The 20,417-nt window shown below is 43.0% G+C and overlaps 1 non-coding gene and 1 pseudogene across 1 annotated transcript; both read left to right on the top strand.

The window, feature by feature from the left end:
• Nucleotides 1–12,862: 12,862 nt before the first annotated feature.
• Nucleotides 12,863–13,070, top strand: LOC142260935 (U2 spliceosomal RNA; annotated as a pseudogene).
• Nucleotides 13,071–14,655: 1,585 nt separating this feature from the next.
• LOC142260965 (U2 spliceosomal RNA) lies at nucleotides 14,656–14,847 on the top strand. The gene has a single exon (XR_012728799.1). It is a non-coding gene; the product is annotated as a U2 spliceosomal RNA (small nuclear RNA).
• The last annotated feature ends 5,570 nt before the right edge of the window (nucleotides 14,848–20,417 follow it).

Genomic DNA, 20,417 nt, shown 5'->3' on the forward strand with positions numbered 1-20,417 from the left:
ATGATCATGAAATATCTGTAGATAATAGGAGAATGAACGTATATGGCATATAACCAGGTGTATATTACGTTACCTGAGCATTATAGGTGTGGAATGATCATGAAATATCTGTAGATAATAGGAGAATGAACACATATGGCATATAACCAGGTGTGTATTATGTTACCTGAGCATTATAGGTGTGGAATGATCAGGAAATATCTGTAGATAATAGGAGAATGAATGCATATGGCATATAACCAGGTGTATATTATGTTACCTGAGCATTATAGGTGTGGAATGATCATGAAATATCTGTAGATAATAGGAGAATGAACGCATATGGCATATAACCAGGTGTATATTACGTTACCTGAGCATTATAGGTGTGGAATGATCATGAAATAGCTGTAGATAATAGGAGAATGAACGCATATGGCATATAACCAGGTGTATATTATGTTACCTGAGCATTATAGGTGTGGAATGATCATGAAATATCTGTAGATAATAGGAGAATGAACTCATATGCCATATAAGCAGGTGTATATTATGTTACCTGAGCATTATAGGTGTGGAATGATTATGAAATATCTGTAGATAATAGGAGAATGAACGCATATGGCATATAACCAGGTGAATATTATGTTACCTGAGCATTATAGGTGTGGAATGATCATGAAATATCTGTAGATAATAGGAGAATGAATGTATATGGCATATAACCAGGTGTATATTATGTTACCTGAGCATTATAGGTGTGGAATGATCATGAAATATCTGTAGATTACAGGAGAATGAACACATATGGCATATAACCAGGTGAATGTTACGTTACCTGAGCATTATAGGTGTGGAATGATCATGAAATATCTGTAGATAATAGGAGAATGAATGCATATGGCATATAACCAGGTATATGTTATGTTACCTGAGCATTATAGGTGTGGAATGATCATGAAATATCTGTAGATTACAGGAGAATGAACACATATGGCATATAACCAGGTGTATATTACGTTACCTGAGCATTATAGGTTTTTTACAGCGGGTGCGGTAATCTTTCAGACCCTGTGGAATTTTCTTAAAAAAATTAAGTTTTCCAGTGCGCACAGGGCCTAAGGCTGACAGTTTGCAGCTCTTGATCTTCCCAGTTGCGGGAGCAGGCTGCTGTTTTAACAACCGGCTCCATCGAACTGAGGGGAACCGGGTGAGTCCCAGCCCTGGCTACGGGATGCGACAAATGGCGAAAAGAGTCCAATTCTCTTGTTTTACACTGCTTAAATAAAAGTATACATGTTTGTTATCTAAAAACTGGTTCTTACCTGAGGCATCATACTGCCATGTCAGTTTTACCATGTAGTGAACATCTTTAATAAAACACCCAAAGTCAATTGTGAAATTGCACTTGTGTTTGCAATTTCATTGCACTTGGATTTTCTACCCCATTTTCCTGTATAGTATATGGTAAAATGAATCATTTCATTCAAAAGTACAACTTATCCCACAAAAAAAGAAGCCTTATATATCTATATTGACATAAAAAATAAAAAAATCATTGAAGAAGGTGACCGAAAAACAAAAATTCAAAGCAAAAATCGCCAGGGGGTGAGGGGAATAACCCCCTAAATGCTGTAATAAATAGCATTCTCGGCATTTAGGTGGATGCGACCGCTGCCATGATGACCAGTCATGACAACTTCTCAGTCACTCAGCTGGAGAATGCCTGGTATACCATGCTAAATGCATGTTATGTGAGGCCTGAAACACACATCCGTGAAACAAGTGCGTGTTTGGTCCGTTTCCGTGTATACTGGAGACACGGCCAAACGTGCACCAATGTTATTGTATGATAAAAGGTCCACCTGCGTTTTTGATGCATGTCCGTTTGTCCGTGTTCGTGGTCCGTACCTGTGTGCGTTTTGCACGGCAGCATGTCCGTTTTCTGCACGCAACACGCAGCACGGACCCAATGAAAGTCAATGGGTCTGTGCGCACGTCCGAGTGACACGGACGCATCTCTGTTTGCTCCCTGTACGTTTTGTGCTTTTTTCATGTGATGTCGGTCTTTTTTCTTTTTCTGTTTCGTTCTCTCCCTCAGTCCGTCGGTCGGTCTCTATGTCTGTCGGTCGGTCTCTCTGTCTTATCTGTCCCTCTAGCTGTCTGTCGGTCAGTTCCCCCCCCCTCTCTCATACTTACCGTTCCCCGATCTCCGGCGCGGCGCTGCACTGCTGTTATAAAAACTTCGGCGGCTTTTACTATTTTGAAAAAGCCGGCCGCCTATTAATCAATCTCGTATTCCCTGCTTTCCCCGCCCACCGGCGCCTGTGATTGGTTGCAGTCACACACGCCCACCACGCTGAGTGACAGCTGTCTCACTGCACCCAATCACAGCAGCCAGTGGGCGTGTCTATACTGTGCAGTAAAATAAATAAATAAATAATTAAAAAAACCGGCGTGCGGTCCCCCCCATTTTAATACCAGCCAGATAAAGCCATACGGCTGAAGGGTGGTATTCTCAGGATGGGGAGCTCCACGTTATGGGGAGCCCCCCAGCCTAACAATATCAGTCAGCAGCCGCCCAGAATTGCCGCATACATTATATGCGACAGTTCTGGGACTGTACCCGGCTCTTCCCGATTTGCCCTGGTGCGTTGGCAAATCGGGGTAATAAGGAGTTATTGGCAGCCCATAGCTGCCAATAAGTCCTAGATTAATCATATCAGGCGTCTCCCGGAGATTCCTTCCATGATTAATCTGTAAGTGACATTTAAAAAACACACACACCCGAAAAAATAATTTATTAGAAATAAAAAACACTAACAAAGTCCCTCATCACCAATTTATTAACCCCGACAAAGCCCTCCATGTCCGGCGTAATCCACGGACCTCCAGCGTCGCTTCCAGCTCTGCTACATGCAGGTGACAGGAGCTGCAGAATACACCGCCGCTCCTGTCAGCTCCACGCAACAAATGAGGTGAGTAGCGCGATCAGCTGCTGTCAGTCAGGTAACTCGCGGCCACCGCTGGATCCAGCGGTGGCCACGGGTAACCTCAATGACAGCTCAGCTGATCGCGCTACTCATCTCAGTTGCTGCGTGGAGCTGACAGGAGCGGCGGTGAGTAGCGCGATCAGCTGAGCTGTCACTGAGGTTACCCGCGGCCACCGCTGCATCCACCGCTGGATCCAGGTAACCTCAGTGACAGCTCAGCTGATCGCGCTATTGCCTTCATTAGCTGCGTGGAGGTGACAGGAGCGGCGGTGTCTTCTGCTGCTCCTGTCACCTTCATGCAGCAGAGCTGGATGCGACGCTGGAGGTCCGTGGATTACGCCGGACATGGAGGGCTTTGTCGGGGTTAATATATTGGTGATGAGGGACTTTGTTAGTGTTTTCATTTACAAGGAATGGATTAGACACAGGTGCCACATAATGGCTGTCAAACAGAATGTCCCTGAGATTTTTCCCTCGCCGAGGTATCATCAAGGGATTCTCAGAGATATTCTGGGACAAGATCTTATCTGTCTTAAGAATCGCCCAGTGTCTTTTCAGGCAGTATCTAATCTCATTCCCTTTGTGTTATTATGGTGTTTTTTATTGTGTTTTTTTATTCTTTTTTAATTGTGTTTGTTTGTTCTCCTTGTTTTAATAGTGATTTATTCATCTTATGAATCTGTACCCATGTGTTTCTTCGTGATCGGTGGTTTTCTGCGGCTCGTCGTGAACCTTGACCTCAAGCATACCATCTGACCATTGATATAAAGTCTACCATATGGAAAACTGTTTCAGGATTTGGAAGAGTCTTGAGACTAGCTCTCATGGAATTACTGCTATAGCTGTGTATTGACGGTTAATAAGAGAATAATTGCCCGGGTTTTTTTTTTATATATATATATATATATATATATATATATATATAGGGAATGCAGAGTTGTTCTTTAATCTTCTTGTATTTCTAAACCCTGGTGAAAGACTAAAATAAAATTTATGGTCGTTAATTGAGACTTTTTGAAACCTCCTGGCAATTATGATAGTGAAATATTGTACATATTATGCTGGGCTGTTTTTCTATGATAGTTATATCTGGGACTATTGAAGGATTGAACTGTATTGTAGGGACTTAATTATGACCTAGTGATATTATTTCTATCTGGTTGATGCGGTTCCGTCACAGTGGGAATGTGGTATGACTTTAGTATATTGCGCATTCTTTATGCTATGTTTATGTTTCAAAATTTGCTGATTAGTACATATTGGGCGATCTGGGACATAGGTACGATGTGATCTTGGTTGCATTAGCCCTTGGTTACCTCCTGGTGATGTGTGCGTCTCTGGGCGCGCGCTCTCTGACAGTCCTCTGGAGATAAGACACTTCACGGCCTCCGTTGATCCAATGCGCATGCTCGGTGACGTCAGTGGGAGAATTCTCCCTGAGTCTGCGCGTTGGAGTTGGAATGCTGTGGCTTGTTTCACATGAACACTTGAGGCTGTTCACTGCGCGTGCGCCACGCTGGCACGCACATATCACCTGGTGTTTAATTAAACGACACATGGGTATTTAGTACGGACATCTGGGGAATGAGCGCACTTCCGCCCCTGCCTCCATCCTGCTGAAGAAGCATTAAGCGACACGCGTCCGGGACTGGGAGCTGCATTCCTTCCCCCCACTGCTGTGTGTTTGGAGCTCCTACTATTGTCCAATTTATGGGTAAGCCTTGAATTTAGCCTTATACCAACTCTATGATCTTTTTAGATGGCATTTTCCCTGGATTAGCTGGGAGCTGCATTATGTCTGGTGACAGCGAACATTTTTGGTAGCTGTAACTAGGATATGGGACTCATTATGTTATTTGTCCTTTATTTCTACGCTAGCTAGACACACAGATCTACTTTTGTGGGGCGTGGATATTTGGTAGAGGTCCTCCTTATACCTTTTGATAAATGAATCATGTGATTTTATATTTGTGTCCATTCATATGTTTAATAAAAATCGATGTTTTTTGGAAATTTATACTCCTATGTGTATGTGGTTCTTTTTGGGACTCACATATCATTTGTAGTCTGTTGATGGAGTTATTCCATTTATTTATCCATACATAAGGGAAGTATATGAAATTACTACTATGATATTGCAATTTTTCCCTTTGTCTTTGATCTTGTTAATAGATATTTCATGATAATTCCACACCTATAATGCTCAGGTAACATAATACACACCTGGTTATATGCCATATGCGTTCACTTTCCTATTATCTACAGATATTTCATGATCATTCCACACCTATAATGCTCAGGTAACATAATATACACCTGGTTATATGCCATATGCGTTCATTCTCCTGTAATCTACAGATATTTCCTGATCATTCCACACCTATAATGCTCAGGTAACGTAATATACACCTGGTTATATGCCATATGTGTTCATTCTCCTATTATCTACAGATATTTCATGATCATTCCACACCTATAATGCTGAGGTAACGTAATATACACCTGGTTATATGCCATATGCGTTCATTTTCCTATTATCTACAGATATTTCCTGATCATTCCACACCTATAATGCTCAGATAACATAATATACACCTGGTTATATGCCATATGCATTCATTCTCCTATTATCTATAGGTATTTCATGATCATTCCACACCTATAATGCTCAGGTAACATAATATACACCTGGTTATATGCCATATGCGTTCATTTTCATATTATCTACAGATATTTCATGATCATTCCACACCTATAATGCTCAGGTAACGTAATATACACCTGGTTATATGCCATATGCATTCATTCTCCTGTAATCTACAGATATTTCATGATCATTCCACACCTATAATGCTCAGGTAACGTAATATACACCTGGTTATATGCCATATGCGTTCATTCTCCTATTATCTACAGATATTTCATGATCATTCCACACCTATAATGCTCAGGTAACATAATATACACCTGGTTATATGCCATATGCGTTCATTTTCCTATTATCTACAGATATTTCATAATCATTCCACACCTATAATGCTCAGGTAACGTAATATACACCTGGTTATATGCCATATGCGTTCATTTTCCTTTTATCTACAGATATTTCATGATCATTCCACACCTATAATGCCCAGGTAACATAATATACACCTGCTTATATGTCATATGCGTTCATTCTCCTATTATCTACAGATATTTCCTGATCATTCCACACCTATAATGCTCAGGTAACGTAATATACACCTGGTTATATGCCATATGCGTTCATTCTCCTATTATCTACAGATATTTCATGATCATTCCACACCTATAATGCTCAGGTAACAGAATATACACCTGGTTATATGCCATATGCGTTCATTCTCCTATTATCTACAGATATTTCATGATCATTCCACACCTATAATGCTCAGGTAACGTAATATACACCTGGTTATATGCCATATGCGTTCATTCTCCTATTATCTACATATATTTCATGATCATTCCACACCTGTAATGCTCAGGTAACGTAATATACACCTGGTTATATGCCATATGTGTTCATTTTCCTATTATCTACAGATATTTCCTGATCATTCCACACCTATAATGCTCAGGTAACGTAATATACACCTGGTTATATGCCATATGCGTTCATTTTCCTATTATCTACAGATATTTCCTGATCATTCCACACCTATAATGCTCAGATAACATAATATACACCTGGTTATATGCCATATGCATTCATTCTCCTATTATCTATAGGTATTTCATGATCATTCCACACCTATAATGCTCAGGTAACATAATATACACCTGGTTATATGCCATATGCGTTCATTTTCGTATTATCTACAGATATTTCATGATCATTCCACACCTATAATGCTCAGGTAACGTAATATACACCTGGTTATATGCCATATGTGTTCATTCTCCTATTATCTACAGATATTTCATGATCATTCCACACCTATAATGCTCAGGTAACAGTACCTCCAGGAAAGGCCTATGAAAGAATTAGTACTTTCATTAAGTATACTTAAACGGCTAATTGGGAATAGACAAACTGTAAAAAGCCCTCTGAGAAAGCCCCTCTCTAACCTTTGTTAGTAAGCTTTTCTGTAGTCTGCCTGTTGATGTATTTTCCGTTTGAACAGTGCACAACATGAAGAGACGGAACACTGGCGGCTTGTCACAATGCCCCCCGCTGACATCACAATAGCGCTGCTGCCTAGAAAGCTAGCTGCGCAGCAGAAGTTTCTCTTTGGGTGGGAGGTGGGCTAGTGGAAGGAGGGGGCAAGCTTTTTTTTTTTTTTTTCTCGGGTGGTAGGGGGATGATAGGAGAAGGGATGCGGGTGGTGAGATGGGTACAGAGGGCAGGGTTTGGGGCTGGGAAGGGAAGGGAAAAGATTAGGGTTTGGGGATGATGAAAGGGCGTTCTACGGGTAAGGATGGCAAAGGGTGGCAGTGACGGGAAGTCAGGCGACCTGTCCTGTCCGTCTTTTTGTATCATGAATTGGAAAGACTGCAAGGGGGAGGGGAGTTGCTTGTACCCAAAAGGAGGAGTTATTCAGATTCATTGCAGTGGGCGGCGGCTGCAAAACGCACCATTCTTCTTGTTTTTGCTCTGCAAAGCAGCCTTTTCAAGGGTTGGCTTGGGTGACAAAATGTCTTCTGTAGGCGTGGGTTTGTCTCCCCTCACTCTCTCTCCCTAAGATGTGTCTGGCATAGGCCAGGGTGCCACTCGAGGCCCAAACCAATTCTGGTTATCGCTTCTCGGCCTTTTGGCTAAGATCAAGTATCTTACCAGAAGGTTCCCAATTGCTACCCTTGGCCTTGTAGCTTAAATGGCTACATGCTGCTATTGGGGGTAGTGAGCGGGAAACGAGAAGGCGACGCCTTTTGGCTAGGATCGTGTGTCTTAGCAGGAGGTCCTCAATTGCTACCCTTGGCCTTGTAGCTTAAATGGCTACATGCTGCTATTGGGGGTAGTGAGCGAGGCTGTTAACTCTTGGTGATCCAGGAGGTGTTTTGAAGATGGGCGTCACCGTCCGTTTTGCTGGGACCGGGGATACCCGGGTCCGTTTTGGTTTCCGTATTGATGTCGCAGAGGAAAAGTTGCAGCATTTCCACCTGGAATACTTGGTGAACAAAGTTCTATATGACATCCTGGATGTGAAGAAGAATGAGATCGTTTGTCTTCAGGAGTTCAGACGCAGTGGACGGTATGTGCTTGTCCTTTCCCATATTGGCGCTTGCCAGAATCTTTATCGGTCCTTGTTAATGAATACTACTAACTCTTTGCTGAGTGGACTTAACTTTACCCTGCTTTATTCTAAGGGCGATGTTCCTTTAGTGGTGTTTATGCACAACCCTTTTGTTAATGTGGCAGAAATCACAGACTTCCTGATGAAGCATTGCAGCTATGTTCAGTACTCCCACAAAATTACCAACAAGGAGGGACTCTGGACAGGCAAGCATAAATATTTTGTGCGTTTTGGGGTGGACCCTCAGGGCCCTGGGGGTCTCCGCCACCCTCCCTCTACTTTTCATATTGGGAAAGACTCTGGTTACCTGTTTTACCCAGATGCCCCTTTTTTTTTGCCGGAAATGTAATGTTTTTGGTCACACTCAGGATAAGTGTCCTTATGAAGCAACCTGTAGGAAATGTAACCAGGTGGGGCACATGGCTAGGGATTGCAGCAACCCCATTGTTTGCAATGCTTGTAGGGAAGTCGGGCATGCCTATCAGGACTGCAGGAGCCGCACTAAGACCAGGCTATACGCTCAGGTGGTCGCAGAGGTCCCTGTAGCTCCTGTTAAGGCCGCACCAGCTGCTTGTAACCCTGTTGCTGTTTCTGCTAATGACCCTGTTCTTCTCCCTGTTACTACTGCTCAGGATTTGGATAAAGCTCCTGCAGTCTCTCCATGTCCACCTGATCAAGGAATGGAGGTCTCCGAGCTGGAAGCTGATCTCCCTTGTCACTCTGCTGCCTGTGGCGAGGGGGAAATCGAGGAGGATTTGGGCAAGTCCCCTGCCCTGTCATGGGGTACAACAAAGTCTCTGGTGAGCAAAGATGTTGGTCCAGCTAGGCAGGGGGATTTTTCTGCTTCAGCCGCAGTCAGGTCATCGGAGGAGGGGGAGTTTATGGCTGCTAAGAAATTAAAGCTTGCAGACAAGGGGTGGAGCACTGCAAGTGCAAGCCCTTTGAGTGATCGAGTGTACCCTGACATTAGCTTTTCACCTGGAGTTGATGATTTTTTTGGGGAGGTTGCAGACACTCACTGCTTTGTGTCTCCCTGCCAGCCTCCAGAAGGAGAAGGTTGAGGCGAAGATGGCCAGCTTTCGGTTACCTGGTTAAACTGGTAAGAACATGGCTCCCAAAACTACATGTAATGTCCTATCCTTGAATGTGAGACAAATTAAATCCAGAGGAAGAAGAGCTACTATCCTCAAATATGTTTCTACAATAGGTGCAAATATCTTTTGTTTGCAGGAGTGCGGACTGTTTGATGCTCCTACGGATCAAGATTGGCCTCATGGACAACACATTTGGTCTGGTTCGTCTGTAAACAAAAATGATGGTGTGGGGATTCTGTTGGGTAACAAGGACTTTTCTTTTGATAGTTATACAGTAGTGGAGGTGGGGAGATGTATCATTGCAGTTATTAACTATAGAGGGTGGCGGGTTAGGATTGTTAATGTATATTGTCCTACGAGAAAAGAAGATCGTTTAGCTCTGTTAGAGAAAGTTGGTTTATTTTTGCCAGGAAAAATGCCTACTATTTTTGTTGGGGATTTTAATTGTACAACGGAAGGTAATATGGATGTAACCGGGAAAAAGCTGTTACATATCATTTCTGATTTTTCTTTCTCAGATGCCGCTGTTGTAAAGCTGGGCAATCCACCACCACCTACGTACAAGGCGGACAGAGGAGGTATAGAATCACGGATTGACCGTATGTTTTTTTCTAAAAATATTGAGTGTGTAAGGTTTGAACAGTGTGCGGTTCCTTTTTCGGACCACGAATGTTTGAAGGGTGTGTTCAGAGGGGATGGTGGACCTGTAAAGAGGGGTGCTGTATGGAAGTTAAATGTGAGATTGCTAGAGGATGCAAAAGTGATGAAAGAGTTTAAAGAAGAGTACCGAAGATGGGGGTACTACAAAAACAGGTTTGCAAGTGTGTTAGAGTGGTGGGATTGGGTTAAAGGGGAGATTAAAACTTTTTTTAGGAAATGGGGCTACATAAAAGCTACCATGTATCGTAATAAATTTAAAGATGTGAATACTCGGATTGATTGGTTACAAAAGTGTAGTAGGTCTGGGATTGATGTAAGTGATTCGTTGGTGGAGGCAAAAAATGAGTTGAAATGTCTGATTGAGAAAAAGGGTAAGGAAATTATCTATAGGACAAAAGTTGAACATTTGGATAAGAATGAGAAATGTACCAGATATTTCTTTAAAAAAATGAATGGGAAGAAAGTAGATATGGATGTGATTGTGGATGAGAATGATGTTCCTGTAACTGGTGCAAGTGTGATTGACGAGGTAAAAGCCTTTTACAGCAGACTGTATGGAGAGAAGTGGATTGATTCTGGTCTAATGACTGAAGTGTTGGCTAGCATGGAGTGTAGACTAGGCAAAGATGAGTGTGAGGATTTGTGTGATGAGGTGGTGCTGGATGAAGTGAGAAAGGTTGTGTTTAGTGCACAAAAGAATAAAACTCCTGGAAAGGATGGCTTGCCAATTGAACTATATGTGAAAGCATGGGAGTTTATGGGCACGGATCTGACGGAGATATGTCAGTATATGTGGGAAACTGGTATGCTGTGTGACTCTATGAAAGAAGGGGTAGTGGTACTTATCCATAAGAAGGGGGAAAAGAGTAAATTGGGGAATTGGAGGCCTATTACGCTTCTGAATTCTGATTATAAGGTTTTCAGTAAACTATTAGCTAATCGTATGCGTGAAGTGCTTGGGAAGGTTGTAAAGGATGATCAAGTGTGTGCTGTGCCTGGAAGGAGCATCAGTGATAACTTGTTGTTGTTGAGGGATGTTATTGGTGACTGTAAGACTAGAAAGCAGAAGTGCATGTTGTTGGCTCTTGATTTTGAGAAAGCGTTTGATAGGGTGTCGCATGTTTTTATGTTTGAGGTCTTGAATAGTATGGGTTTTCCTAAGAAGTTCTTGGATGGTGTGAGATGTCTGTATGGTGGTGTGACAAGTGAATTCTTAGTGAATGGATGTTTGAGTGGGAAAGTACAGATCAAGTCAGGTGTCCGTCAGGGGTGTCCAATGTCCCCTGTTTTATTTGTCAGTGTGATTGAGCCTTTGTTATGTATGATCAGGCGTGAGAAACTGATAAGAGGGATGTTAATACCTGGTAGTGGCGGTAAGAATGTGAAGGTGCTTGGCTATATGGATGATGTAGTGATAGTGAGTGAGAGTATTGCGTCTATGACTAGAGTAAAGCTGTTGTTGGATTTCTTCTGTGGCGCGTCTGCTTTTAAAGTCAACTGGAATAAATGTTGTTTTAAGTGTTTTGGTGACAGTAGTGTTAAGATGGACGGAGTGACAAGTGTGGATGGTCCAATCAAAGTGCTGGGTGTGTTGTTTAATGATGATCTGAGAGGTACGGAGAGTTGGGAAGAATGTGGATTGCGGATTGAGAGGAAACTGAATTTCTGGAGAATGCGGGATCTGACATTGAATGGTAAAGTTTTGATTATTAAGGCCGTGGTGCTGCCGATTCTCCTTTATATCTCTGGGGTCTTCCCATCCCCATATAAAAAGATAAAAAGAGTAGAGAAACTGATTTTTACCTTTTTTTGGGGGAGCAAAATGGAAAAATTAAAAAGAGAGCATTTATACAAGGCCTGTCATTATGGGGGTTTAAACTTTCCAAATATTGAAATCTTTCTTAGTCTTCATTATATTAAGACGGTAGTAATCCTAATGGGAAAGAACAATAAAGGGGCCTACATGGTGAGGTACATGGCGGGCTGGATGCTGTATGGTTTGTGTTGGGTAAAAAGGGATGCGCGCGTGCCTGTGTCGTTCAAGTGTCCAGTCTGGTACGACATAATTGAGAGGTTTATTAGAAAAAATGATTTGATGGCTGTACCTATGAGTGAGTTCAGAGCAGCGAAGAGAGTGATGAAAAGGATGAGAGCGAATGAGGTAGAATGTAATATTAATGATTTGAGAGGGAATGATGTGTCAGATGCATGGAAGAAACTGAGTACACCGGGTATGTCTAATAAGCAGAGGGATGTTGTGTGGTTGGCATTGCATGATATATTACCTGTGAGAGATGTGCAGAAGAGAAGGGACCTGATTAGAACGGATGTGTGCCCACGGGAGGGATGTGGTGCACGTGAGACCGTGAGACATGTCATGTGGGACTGTGATTACGCCTATAGTGTGTGGAAATGTGTAGGAGGCCTGTGTAAGGGGCTGGCTGGTGTGAACCATATTAATTGGAGGGTGGCTATGTTTGGCATTGGTGCATGTGGGAGTGTTAAAGAGAGGATTTTGTGGCTTATCATGGCTTGTGTGATGGAAAGCTTATGGGATGTCAGAAATTTGGGACTTTTTAAAAGGAAGGTTGTTCCTATTAACGACTGTGTAAGATTAATTCTTTCCAGACTTTATGTTATTTACCAATGGGATAAGAGTAGAGGTGGTGGTGGATTGGACGCTGAAGGCATATGGAAGGTTTTAAAGTGGCATTATTTGGTGCAGTATCAATAAGAGGTAAATTCTCTGTTTTTCAGTATTTTCTGTTTTTTTTGTGATACTTTCTTTGGATATGTACTGCAATACTTTCTAGAAAATTAAAAAAAGAATAGAACCATTGTGATGAGTTTGGATAAACAGCAAAGTTGTAAACTTGATATTGTTGTTTTTAACTAACCTGAATGGTTTTAAAAAAAAAAAAAAAAAAAAAAAATCTGTTCTTATCAGTTTAATATCTGATACGTCCCCTATCTGGGGACCATATATTAAATGGATTTTTAGAACAGGGAGATGGAAAAAGAGCTTGCTCTGTCCACTCCACGCATTGACCTGGTATTGCAGTACCTCCAGGAACGGTGCACCCCTTCTTAACCCAGTTTCCAAAAGCAGAACTCAATTCACCTGATTCATATTAGCCCGATTAATGAATTGAAAGAAAGCATACAACTTCATATGCACCTCAATTTGGCCCATTCACTTTTCACACTTCAAACTCCTTTTGTTTTTTATCTTTCACACTTTTTACTTGCTTTATTCATCCAAATAGCAAACTCATCACTACTCAACTTGACCAACTCTGCTATGTCCCGTGCAGTATCTTGTTCTCAGGCTAATCTAGATCATGTGCAATTGAATGGAATAGATCCCTTTTGGACAAAGTGGATTCTATTGCTGCTGCTGCTGCTGCAGTGACCACAGGTGTGAGAAGATCTACAATTGGCATCTGGTGCTATCTCTCCGCCTACACTCCAAATAAAGTTTCCTGTTTATTCCTATCATGCATTGTTTTTTGGGCTTTTCTTTGAGCAATGATGATGTCTTTAGTGGTCTGTTGGCTCACCCTCCTGGAGGAAGAGTTTGCTTGCTCTTGGACATTCTAAAAGAGAGGTCATGATAGACATTTAGCTTCTGAGCCCAATTGGGGACGGTCATGGGTGATGAATGTTTTGCAACCTGCTGCAAAGCCTGATACTGCAATATAAGGAACGTCAAATATTAAGAATGGGTGGCCTATGAAAGAATTAGTACTTTCATTAAGTATACTTAAACGGCTAATTGGGAATAGACAAACTGTAAAAAGCCCTCTGAGAAAGCCCCTCTCTAACCTTTGTTAGTAAGCTTTTCTGTAGTCTGCCTGTTGATGTATTTTCCGTTTGAACAGTGCACAACATGAAGAGACGGAACACTGGCGGCTTGTCACAATGCCCCCCGCTGACATCACAATAGCGCTGCTGCCTAGAAAGCTAGCTGCGCAGCAGAAGTTTCTCTTTGGGTGGGAGGTGGGCTAGTGGAAGGAGGGGGCAAGCCTTTTTTTTTTTTTTTTTCTCGGGTGGTAGGGGGATGATAGGAGAAGGGATGCGGGTGGTGAGATGGGTACAGAGGGCAGGGTTTGGGGCTGGGAAGGGAAGGGAAAAGATTAGGGTTTGGGGATGATGAAAGGGCGTTCTACGGGTAAGGATGGCAAAGGGTGGAAGTGACGGGAAGTCAGGCGACCTGTCCTGTCCGTCTTTTTGTATCATGAATTGGAAAGACTGCAAGGGGGAGGGGAGTTGCTTGTACCCAAAAGGAGGAGTTATTCAGATTCATTGCAGTGGGCGGCGGCTGCAAAACGCACCATTCTTCTTGTTTTTGCTCTGCAAAGCAGCCTTTTCAAGGGTTGGCTTGGGTGACAAAATGTCTTCTGTAGGCGTGGGTTTGTCTCCCCTCACTCTCTCTCCCTAAGATGTGTCTGGCATAGGCCAGGGTGCCACTCGAGGCCCAAACCAATTCTGGTTATCGCTTCTCGGCCTTTTGGCTAAGATCAAGTGTAGTTTGGAAGGGTACTACCTTGGTTGGTGCTGGAAGGTGCCTGGGTATTGCACAACTGCTGGCCTTGGGGGAGTGTGCATCGTAGGATGTCATAGCCCTCTTGTGACGGACGGTTACCTGTGCAACGAGAGGCGGTCACTTTTTTATTTTCAAACTCATCCTTCAAAAAAAAAAAAAAAAAATCTGTTCTTATCAGTTTAATATCTGATACGTCCCCTATCTGGGGACCATATATTAAATGGATTTTTAGAACAGGGAGATGGAAAAAGAGCTTGCTCTGTCCACTCCACGCATTGACCTGGTATTGCAGTACCTCCAGGACCGGTGCACCCCTTCTTAACCCAGTTTCCAAAAGCAGAACTCAATTCACCTGATTCATATTAGCCCGATTAATGAATTGAAAGAAAGCATACAACTTCATATGCACCTCAATTTGGCCCATTCACTTTTCACACTTCAAACTCCTTTTGTTTTTTATCTTTCACACTTTTTACTTGCTTTATTCATCCAAATAGCAAACTCATCACTACTCAACTTGACCAACTCTGCTATGTCCCGTGCAGTATCTTGTTCTCAGGCTAATCTAGATCATGTGCAATTGAATGGAATAGATCCCTTTTGGACAAAGTGGATTCTATTGCTGCTGCTGCTGCTGCTGCAGTGACCACAGGTGTGAGAAGATCTACAATTGGCATCTGGTGCTATCTCTCCGCCTACACTCCAAATAAAGTTTCCTGTTTATTCCTATCATGCATTGTTTTTTGGGCTTTTCTTTGAGCAATGATGATGTCTTTAGTGGTCTGTTGGCTCACCCTCCTGGAGGAAGAGTTTGCTTGCTCTTGGACATCATTCTAAAAGAGAGGTCATGATAGACATTTAGCTTCTGAGCCCAATTGGGGACGGTCATGGGTGATGAATGTTTTGCAACCTGCTGCAAAGCCTGATACTGCAATATAAGGAACGTCAAATATTAAGAATGGGCGGCCTATGAAAGAATTAGTACTTTCATTAAGTATACTTAAACGGCTAATTGGGAATAGACAAACTGTAAAAAGCCCTCTGAGAAAGCCCCTCTCTAACCTTTGTTAGTAAGCTTTTCTGTAGTCTGCCTGTTGATGTATTTTCCGTTTGAACAGTGCACAACATGAAGAGACGGAACACTGGCGGCTTGTCACAATGCCCCCCGCTGACATCACAATAGCGCTGCTGCCTAGAAAGCTAGCTGCGCAGCAGAAGTTTCTCTTTGGGTGGGAGGTGGGCTAGTGGAAGGAGGGGGCAAGCTTTTTTTTTTTTTTTTTTCTCGGGTGGTAGGGGGATGATAGGAGAAGGGATGCGGGTGGTGAGATGGGTACAGAGGGCAGGGTTTGGGGCTGGGAAGGGAAGGGAAAAGATTAGGGTTTGGGGATGATGAAAGGGCGTTCTACGGGTAAGGATGGCAAAGGGTGGCAGTGACGGGAAGTCAGGCGACCTGTCCTGTCCGTCTTTTTGTATCATGAATTGGAAAGACTCCAAGGGGGAGGGGAGTTGCTTGTACCCAAAAGGAGGAGTTATTCAGATTCATTGCAGTGGGCGGCGGCTGCAAAACGCACCATTCTTCTTGTTTTTGCTCTGCAAAGCAGCCTTTTCAAGGGTTGGCTTGGGTGACAAAATGTCTTCTGTAGGCGTGGGTTTGTCTCCCCTCACTCTCTCTCCCTAAGATGTGTCTGGCATAGGCCAGGGTGCCACTCGAGGCCCAAACCAATTCTGGTTATTGCTTCTCGGCCTTTTGGCTAAGATCAAGTATCTTACCAGAAGGTTCCCAATTGCTACCCTTGGCCTTGTAGCTTAAATGGCTACATGCTGCTATTGGGGGTAGTGAGCGGGAAACGAGAAGGCGACGCCTTTTGGCTAGGATCGTGTGTCTTAGCAGGAGGTCCTCAATTGCTACCTTTGGCCTTGTAGCTTAAATGGCTACATGCTGCTATTGGGGGTAGTGAGCGAGGCTGTTAACTCTTGGTGATCCAGGAGGTGTTTTGAAGATGGGCGTCACCGTCCGTTTTGCTGGGACCGGGGATACCCGGGTCCGTTTTGGTTTCCGTATTGATGTCGCAGAGGAAAAGTTGCAGCATTTCCACCTGGAATACTTGGTGAACAAAGTTCTATATGACATCCTGGATGTGAAGAAGAATGAGATCGTTTGTCTTCAGGAGTTCAGACGCAGTGGACGGTATGTGCTTGTCCTTTCCCATATTGGCGCTTGCCAGAATCTTTATCGGTCCTTGTTAATGAATACTACTAACTCTTTGCTGAGTGGACTTAACTTTACCCTGCTTTATTCTAAGGGCGATGTTCCTTTAGTGGTGTTTATGCACAACCCTTTTGTTAATGTGGCAGAAATCACAGACTTCCTGATGAAGCATTGCAGCTATGTTCAGTACTCCCACAAAATTACCAACAAGGAGGGACTCTGGACAGGCAAGCATAAATATTTTGTGCGTTTTGGGGTGGACCCTCAGGGCCCTGGGGGTCTCCGCCACCCTCCCTCTACTTTTCATATTGGGAAAGACTCTGGTTACCTGTTTTACCCAGATGCCCCTTTTTTTTGCCGGAAATGTAATGTTTTTGGTCACACTCAGGATAAGTGTCCTTATGAAGCAACCTGTAGGAAATGTTACCAGGTGGGGCACATGGCTAGGGATTGCAGCAACCCCATTGTTTGCAATGCTTGTGGAGAAGTCGGGCATGCCTATCGGGACTGCAGGAGCCGCACTAAGACCAGGCTATACGCTCAGGTGGTCGCAGAGGTCCCTGTAGCTCCTGTTAAGGCCGCACCAGCTGCTAGTAACCCTGTTGCTGTTTCTGCTAATGACCCTGTTCTTCTCCCTGTTACTACTGCTCAGGATTTGGATAAAGCTCCTGCAGTCTCTCCATGTCCACCTGATCAAGGAATGGAGGTCTCCGAGCTGGAAGCTGATCTCCCTTGTCACTCTGCTGCCTGTGGCGAGGGGGAAATCGAGGAGGATTTGGGCAAGTCCCCTGCCCTGTCATGGGGTACAACAAAGTCTCTGGTGAGCAAAGATGTTGGTCCAGCTAGGCAGGGGGATTTTTCTGCTTCAGCCGCAGTCAGGTCATCGGAGGAGGGGGAGTTTATGGCTGCTAAGAAATTAAAGCTTGCAGACAAGGGGTGGAGCACTGCAAGTGCAAGCCCTTTGAGTGATCGAGTGTACCCTGACATTAGCTTTTCACCTGGAGTTGATGATTTTTTTGGGGAGGTTGCAGACACTCACTGCTTTGTGTCTCCCTGCCAGCCTCCAGAAGGAGAAGGTTGAGGCGAAGATGGCCAGCTTTCGGTTACCTGGTTAAACTGGTAAGAACATGGCTCCCAAAACTACATGTAATGTCCTATCCTTGAATGTGAGACAAATTAAATCCAGAGGAAGAAGAGCTACTATCCTCAAATATGTTTCTACAATAGGTGCAGATATCTTTTGTTTGCAGGAGTGCGGACTGTTTGATGCTCCTACAGATCAAGATTGGCCTCATGGACAACACATTTGGTCTGGTTCGTCTGTAAACAAAAATGATGGTGTGGGGATTCTGTTGGGTAACAAGGACTTTTCTTTTGATAGTTATACAGTAGTGGAGGTGGGGAGATGTATCATTGCAGTTATTAACTATAGAGGGTGGCGGGTTAGGATTGTTAATGTATATTGTCCTACGAGAAAAGAAGATCGTTTAGCTCTGTTAGAAAAAGTTGGTTTATTTTTGCCAGGAAAAATGCCTACTATTTTTGTTGGGGATTTTAATTGTATGACGGAAGGTAATATGGATGTAACCGGGAAAAAGCTGTTACATATCATTTCTGATTTTTCTTTCTCAGATGCCGCTGTTGTAAAGCTGGGCAATCCACCACCACCTACGTACAAGGCGGACAGAGGAGGTATAGAATCACGGATTGACCGTATGTTTTTTTCTAAAAATATTGAGTGTGTAAGGTTTGAACAGTGTGCGGTTCCTTTTTCGGACCACGAATGTTTGAAGGGTGTGTTCAGAGGGGATGGTGGACCTGTAAAGAGGGGTGCTGTATGGAAGTTAAATGTGAGATTGCTAGAGGATGCAAAAGTGATGAAAGAGTTTAAAGAAGAGTACCGAAGATGGGGGTACTACAAAAACAGGTTTGCAAGTGTGTTAGAGTGGTGGGATTGGGTTAAAGGGGAGATTAAAACTTTTTTTAGGAAATGGGGCTACAAAAAAGCTACCATGTATCGTAATAAATTTAAAGATGTGAATACTCGGATTGATTGGTTACAAAAGTGTAGTAGGTCTGGGATTGATGTAAGTGATTCGTTGGTGGAGGCAAAAAATGAGTTGAAATGTCTGATTGAGAAAAAGGGTAAGGAAATTATCTATAGGACGAAAGTTGAACATTTGGATAAGAATGAGAAATGTACCAGATATTTCTTTAAAAAAATGAATGGGAAGAAAGTAGATATGGATGTGATTGTGGATGAGAATGATGTTCCTGTAACTGGTGCAAGTGTGATTGACGAGGTGAAAGCCTTTTACAGCAGACTGTATGGAGAGAAGTGGATTGATTCTGGTCTAATGACTGAAGTGTTGGCTAGCATGGAGTGTAGACTAGGCAAAGATGAGTGTGAGGATTTGTGTGATGAGGTGGTGCTGGATGAAGTGAGAAAGGTTGTGTTTAGTGCACAAAAGAATAAAACTCCTGGAAAGGATGGCTTGCCAATTGAACTATATGTGAAAGCATGGGAGTGTATGGGCACGGATCTGACGGAGATATGTCAGTATATGTGGGAAACTGGTATGCTGTGTGACTCTATGAAAGAAGGGGTAGTGGTACTTATCCATAAGAAGGGGGAAAAGAGTAAATTGGGGAATTGGAGGCCTATTACGCTTCTGAATTCTGATTATAAGGTTTTCAGTAAACTATTAGCTAATCGTATGCGTGAAGTGCTTGGGAAGGTTGTAAAGGATGATCAAGTGTGTGCTGTGCCTGGAAGGAGCATCAGTGATAACTTGTTGTTGTTGAGGGATGTTATTGGTGACTGTAAGACTAGAAAGCAGAAGTGCATGTTGTTGGCTCTTGATTTTGAGAAAGCGTTTGATAGGGTGTCGCATGTTTTTATGTTTGAGGTCTTGAATAGTATGGGTTTTCCTAAGAAGTTCTTGGATGGTGTGAGATGTCTGTATGGTGGTGTGACAAGTGAATTCTTAGTGAATGGATGTTTGAGTGGGAAAGTACAGATCAAGTCAGGTGTCCGTCAGGGGTGTCCAATGTCCCCTGTTTTATTTGTCAGTGTGATTGAGCCTTTATTATGTATGATCAGGCGTGAGAAACTGATAAAAGGGATGTTAATACCTGGTAGTGGCGGTAAGAATGTGAAGGTGCTTGGCTATATGGATGATGTAGTGATAGTGAGTGAGAGTATTGCGTCTATGACTAGAGTAAAGCTGTTGTTGGATTTCTTCTGTGGCGCGTCTGCTTTTAAAGTCAACTGGAATAAATGTTGTTTTAAGTGTTTTGGTGATAGTAGTGTTAAGATGGACGGAGTGACAAGTGTGGATGGTCCAATCAAAGTGCTGGGTGTGTTGTTTAATGATGATCTGAGAGGTACGGAGAGTTGGGAAGAATGTGGATTGCGGATTGAGAGGAAACTGAATTTCTGGAGAATGCGGGATCTGACATTGAATGGTAAAGTTTTGATTATTAAGGCCGTGGTGCTGCCGATTCTCCTTTATATCTCTGGGGTCTTCCCGTCCCCATATAAAAAGATAAAGAGAGTAGAGAAACTGATTTTTACCTTTTTTTGGGGGAGCAAAATGGAAAAATTAAAAAGAGAGCATTTATACAAGGCCTGTCATTATGGGGGTTTAAACTTTCCAAATATTGAAATCTTTCTTA

Source organism: Anomaloglossus baeobatrachus, unplaced genomic scaffold, assembly GCF_048569485.1.
Source record: "Anomaloglossus baeobatrachus isolate aAnoBae1 unplaced genomic scaffold, aAnoBae1.hap1 Scaffold_201, whole genome shotgun sequence".
NCBI lineage: Eukaryota > Metazoa > Chordata > Amphibia > Anura > Aromobatidae > Anomaloglossus > Anomaloglossus baeobatrachus.